The sequence below is a fragment of the Dendropsophus ebraccatus genome, chromosome 1, assembly GCF_027789765.1.
Source record: "Dendropsophus ebraccatus isolate aDenEbr1 chromosome 1, aDenEbr1.pat, whole genome shotgun sequence".
Taxonomy (NCBI): Eukaryota; Metazoa; Chordata; class Amphibia; order Anura; family Hylidae; genus Dendropsophus; species Dendropsophus ebraccatus.
Window position 1 is genome coordinate 143,680,946 of NC_091454.1, and position 6,899 is coordinate 143,687,844.

The window sequence follows — 6,899 nt, forward strand, 5'->3', positions numbered from 1 at the left end:
ATCAGCAGGTCAGCAAGAAAGTGGCAGCAGTGATTCAAATGATTGCTGTCTGTACCAGTTGCCATTGAATGCAAACACCCTGCTCTACTGACTATGCAGGAAATGTCTCCAATATGGCTGCCCCAGGGAAGCTTTTACAAAAGAAAAATTTGTTAAATAATGCACTAATTTTCTTTTTTTAAATAAGAATGGCAATCTTATTGACATTATTTACCTCATTAGTTCTGTTGTTAAAAATTCTGTGATCAAGTCTATAAGTAAGAGTTCAAACAAACAAGAAAAAACTTAATAACATAGAAACCAAAGCAGAGTGGTAACCTACTTGTGTCACAATAAATAAAACCAAGGTGAAAAAGATAAAATTGCAGTAAAAAGCCTGCAGTAATTTTGGCTACTTGGTTAATCTGCCCCCTGCAGATCACTATTATGATTTTTTGTTTGCTAGTCTGTACAGTAAGTTAAACATTATGCTGTGTACAGTTAACATATAATGTTAGGAGTTAGAAATAGCACTAATATTTCCTTCTTTGTTTCTTCTTTATTTCTATTAGTACAATTTTTGTAGACATAGTGGCCCCAATTTACTAAAACTGTCTAATTGAGGCTTTGTTCATACACCATCTTCTTTTGGCCATTTGACAGCCGTAACTTGAACTCAAAATGATTGGCTGTCAAATGGCCAAAATAAGTGTGGGAACATGTTAGCAGGGGACCCAGAGACACGACAGGGGGACACCAGGGGAGCATGGAGAGGCAAGCATTACATATTGATTATTTTCTATATACCAATGGCGGAGTACCCCTTTTTTATTTTTAAACATGTTGAAAGAGAACGGTTAGTCATGAGCAAACATTTGTGAACAAATGTTGTTATTTTTACTACACAGGGCAATATCTGCCTGACTTGCCGTGATACAGCAGATAATTGCTCTGTGTAATAGGGCTTTCAGGACAGACTCACACGTGACGGATCCGCAGCAGTTTTCATGATGTGAATTTGCTGCGAAATCTGCTGCGGATCCATTGCCTGTTCGTTTCTATGAGAATACATACTTGCAGCGGAATTGACATCCCGATGCTAGTATGTTAATGCCGCCCCTCTAACCACCTCCTGGCCGGACCACACTGTACCTGCTTCCTGCTCCGGCTTGCTTCGGGGGCTCCCGGCGTCTGGACATCTCGCTCAGCCAATCAGTGCGCTTCCCCACCACAGTCACCAATTGGCTGAGCGGGACGTCCAGACGCCGGGAGCCCCGAAGAAATTCGGAGCATGGAGCAGGTACAGTATGCTCTGGCCGGCGGGTGGTTAGAGGGGCGGAATTATACTTGCAGCGGGATGTCAATCGTTGTGCAAGTATGTATTCTCATAGAAACTAACAGGCAATGGATCCGCAGCAAATTTGCAGCGTAAAATCCGCTGTGGATCCGTTATGTGTGAAACTGGCCTAAATCCATTTTGGCAAATCCATACCTAAATCTGGTGTGAATCTCCAGTTGTGGAATTTAGTTTGAAAAAGCTAAGGATTTTTCTGTGGCTGTGCCATAATAGAGAACTTGTGATACCACTGCTGAGGCCAGCAATATGCTATCTATCTATGTGACCCAGGATTAACCGGCTGGCACCAGCCTCACTATTGATTGTAGTGCTGCTCACATGCGGATCTATCTATCTATCTATCTATCTATCTATCTATCTATCTATCTATCTATCTAATCTCAGACTAATGTTGTAATAGGCACTCACAAATCCACCTATACCAATAAGAAAACAGCTGATTATTATAAAAGCCAGACACTATTTTAGGGAGCTTTCAATTTGCAGACTGTGACAGCAGCATGCATATTTATCAGCAGTACTTCCCCCGCACCCAAACAGCTCCCATTTCCCAGCCAAGTTTCTAATTACACTTCTTTCTTGTCAAGTTTCTGTGTGCCATCTCTAATTAAAATGATTCCAAAGGGATCAAAGATAGTGAGCAGGGAAAAAAATGACACTGTTTCCAAATGTGTCTCTGACTTCCTGGAAACTCAGCAAATAACCACTGCAGCTCTTAAATCAACTAGTTTATAAACAAACTACTGTCACCCTTCTAAGAAAGTGCAAAGGAGACCCCCTTATTTAGCCTATGTTAGACATATTGTATATGTCTATATTACCTTTCATGTTAATTTTGCGGTATTTGCAGTGAGCAGCATATCATAGATACAGACACGCACAAACCCAGATCTATTGATCAAAGACAAAAATCAGACACATTTATGTCTCAGACAGATAGCAACCAATCACAGCCTATTCTCAGAAACGAAAGGTGAGCTGTAATTGGTTCTTAATTGTGTTGTATGTCAATGTACAGTACAGAAGCAGGGTCTCCCACCTTTGACAGGAGTCACTGGTCATGTGCATATTTTGTGTAGAAAATTACAAGGCAATAGGGGTTTTTCTAAATTTGAACTGGGACCCAAATCCAAAACAAATCTGGGAGTCAGAGTCACTGAATCAGACCTGAAACAAATCTCTTTTTTAGGGTGCCTTCACACCTACCGGATCAGTAGCGGATCTCACTTCTGCGGATTCGCAGCGAGATCAGCTGCGGATCCAGTACCATTGATGCCTATGTTAGCACATACTCGCAGCGGGATTGATATCCTGCTGTGACTATGTGCTTTAACCCCCTGACGCCCACAGCCCCGCCGCTCGCATTAGCCCCACCACCGGCATCTAAAAGTTAGAGGGGATTGTTGAGCGAGTGTAACCTCTCACAGTTTAACACATTTGCTAGATTTTATGCCAGAATGTCTGAATAAATTACAGCAGACTGCTAATCTAGATCTAATAAAAATTGGCAAGAATGGTAAAATGCCAAATGTCCCAATTTTTGCACATATGTGGCTTGTGCAAACATTTGTGACTTTGTAGGCTATAAAACTGGAGTACATTACTAAATAAATAATCTTTATTCATTCACATAATAGGAAAATATGCCAATCATCAGTTCTTCTCCAGAAAGGATATCAGTTCCACCAAAAGACTTTCTCTTGTGCCCCCTCTGGATCATCCAGATGGTCATTAACCCCTTCCTTCCCGGGCATTTTCGTTTTTTCCTCCTTGTGTTTAAAAGGCCATAGCACTTGCATTTTTTCATCTACAAACCCACATGAGCCCTTATTTTTTTGCGCCACTAATTATACTTTGCAATGACAGACTTAATTTTTGCATAAAATATGCTGCGGAACCAAAAAATATTATATGCGCAGTGAAATTGACAAATAAAATGCAATATTTTTTATTTGGGGTGGTTTTGTGTTTACACCATTTTGACTTTTTATCTATGTTCATCAAGTTTGTGCAATTAAAATTATAGGCAACATTATTTTTAAAAAAATTAAAACCTTTTTCAAAAAAACTAAATGTTCCTTAAAATTGCTCTATTACCATTATTATAACGCTTAAATTTTTTGGTCTATGGAGCTGTGTTATTTTTTGCACCATGATCTGTAGTTTCTATCAGTACCTTACTTGCGTATATGCAACTTTTTGATCACTTTTTATCAATTTTTTTCTGGATTTGATGCAATCAAAAATGCACAATTATGCACTTTGAATATTTAGTGCTTACGCCGTTTGCCTGCATGATCAGGAATGTAAATCAGGAATTTAATAGTTTGGGCATTACGCATGCGTCAATACCATTTTTTTTTATTTTTATTTATAAAATTGGAAAAGGGGGGTGATTCCAACTTTTATTATGGGAGAATATTTATTAAAAAAACTTTAGTTTTTTTACATACACAGTAATTAGAAGTCTAAAACAACTACTCTAATCTCTCATAGAGATCAGTGCAGAATACGTAATAGAGTACTGATCCATTAGATCAGTGCTCTATTACTTTGAGCTGCAGCAGCTCAGATCTACAGATTGCCGAGCCAGGATCAGCGTCATTCCGACACTAAGTCCCGGCCCAGCCAGTACAATGGATCCCTCCTCCGCAATCGCATGGGATGGGGCTATAAAGAACATTTAAATGCAGCTGTTATACTGAGTGTTTATGTTCGGCCATGCTGCTGCCCTCCCTCCCTCTCCCAAATTTTGTATGATTTTGTATAATGTCATCCCCCCCCATAAAAAAAAAAAAATAATAATAATAAAATATGTGAACATAGTCTTAGGAAAGAAAATTCCCTTTTAGGAAGTGAAAGAGAAATTATTGTATGTGGCTGTGTGGGATTTGTGTGCCAGGGCCAAGTCCAAGTCTGGCCTTTATTTGCATGTGCTATATGCTGCATTTTGCAGTGGTTACATAATAAACTGAATATTGAAATTCTATTTCAATAAAGCAACATATTTTGGAGCTTCTATGATCTGATCATGGGGAAAACATTACATTACTGAGGTTTTCTTTGTGATATCCTTCTACATTATATACTGTAAGGACTTCAAATGGTGTCAGGTTTTAAGTCTGGGGCTCAACTGCAGCACAGAGATTGGGCTGTTCACTAGATGTCACAGTACCTATTTACTCCCTGTTATTAGAACAACTACTAGATGTCTTAATTTAAAAAAGATCTGTCTCTACAACAGATCCTGTTAAAATATTAAAATTGTTGTAGTGTATCATGTTTACTGTGACTGTAAAAGGAATGTGTCAATGGTATTTAATAATTTAATGTTGTCAGCTTTTTGTGTCACTGTGCTTTTCTCTGTTATTTTACTATGTGATTGTATACTGTTTCTCTTATGGGGTTGTCGGAGAGAAATTCAGCTAAAAAGCACCCTATAAAAAGTGTCAGTTTTCTGTTTAGTAAATGTGGCCAATATTTTTACATTTGTAAAAATATGCCACTGTTTTACTTTCACTTAGGGCCACACTAAGCCTAAACCCCCCTGTAAATGGTCTATTTTTGCAACACAACACTCGAACCCATCAGTTCCAGGTAATCTAAGTAGAAATGTGTGATATAGCATGGATGCTAAAATGCATCTGTATTATGGCCATGTTAGATGAGTATAAGTTCTGAACTGATCAGTCACAGTAACAGTATACAAAACTTTTTTGATTGTAGACATTCTTTCCCATTTCTTTTTCATCTGGAGAACTCAGTGTCTGTTTTGATTGTCAAAATAAAGTGTATGATAAGGTGTATGGGGACCTCCCAAGTCTCCACCAAGAGATGGTCTAGACTGATGAGGTCAAGAATGATAGGTACACTTTAAGAAAAACTACTTGCTGATGATTAAGACAGTCAGCAACTGTTCATATTGACAAGTCTCCCTGCAGTCTTCATGCAGGCCCTTGCACAGCAGCACAGGGTAGGCTAGTAGGTTAACATTGAAAGTGTTTTCACTGAGGACCTGGGAATATTAAGTAATTATTTTTTACAATACAATGAGAAAAAGCCATCAGACACTCACCGCAATTGCTAATGTGACTTTCTTTACTTGTAAAAGATCTGTGGCAGCTGATTATAGGGAGGTGATTATGCAGGGTCATCGCATTCTATTGTTCGAATATTTCTCTCTGGTAAAGAAAAGAAGCAAGAAAATGCAGTTCCAACTTCAATTTTCATGACTTTAAGGATCTTCCTTGAGGAAGGCTCCATAGATCTTTATATCTCCCCTGCAGAGGCAGAAGCTGCTCTGCAGATGCAGGAACAGTGAGGCTCACCACCTCCCCCACATGGCTTTCAGTCTCTAAGGGGACCAAAGGACCTGTCATCTCAGGATCAAGGAGATTTAATAATCCTAGGTGTGCTAGACACAACAGGTGGGATTAGGCTTACCACAGCCCATCTGAGCCGTACTCCTCCTTGCTCCCCCACTCATGCTGTTATGTCATGGGGAGAGGCTCGGCTGAACGCCCTTAGTTTTTCTTTTGTCTCGTTTACACACATCAGGCTGGATATATAGGTAGTTCCACGGCAACACTACTATAGTGTCCCACCTTGGGCGTTTCTTATGTCACACCTGTTGTAAAAGGTTTTTTTTTCTCTAGGCTGATGAAGTGGTGATCAGGGAAGCATTTTGTAGTTTCACCACTAGATGTTAGTGTTCTGTGAGTAAGCTCTTATGTGTTGCACAGCTGAAGTAAAGAAAGGGTTACTGGTTCTTATGTATTATGTACTTTTATTGACCAATGGAGATACTCTTCTTTTCTGACCTATCCTTTCTCTTCTCTTCTTTGCACACATTCCTTTCCACCACTCACAGGGTCTTTTACATACCTCTGTAGGAAATGGTGTAGGAAGTGTAGCGTCAGTCTTACCCAGATTATCTAAGGAGAAGGACACACAAAGCAGAAGTCCCTGCTGTAGCCAAGCCAGGGCCTGGCTCTGCCAGGACCCTTGCCGGGACAAGTCTAGTTCAGACAGTGTGTTGGTGAGGTATTGAGACACATGTGTATGAAGCAACAAGAGACACTCAGTTTCTCCAGTCTATCCACGATATCCACTATGCAATGCTAGACTCTACAGAGGGAGAGAGTCAGGGATAACCCCAGCCCACGCCGAGAACTACAAAGTTCAGGGCAGTATCCTGATATACAGAGAAAGTAGCCTGGATAGAACAAAAATACCAGAAGGTCTACGTATTCTATCTCGCAGTGCAGGTGACACCGGGAAACCTCAAACACTTAGCTTCACCCAGGTAACCACGGCTGGGGCTTGTATTGCCCTATTAGGAGGGGAAGCTCAACACTGTAGGGCAGAAGGTGGTCAGACATTAGTCTAAACATGTTTACACGTTAACTTCTCACTCTCAAGTTTCAAGTATTTCTCTAAAGTTCCGGCAGAGCACAAGTACAACATTGGGTTGGAACTCCCTTGACAAACTCCTCTCCTCTACTCTGCTTCACTCTACTTTACAACTATACAAGCACCGCTACAACTACCTATACTATATTCA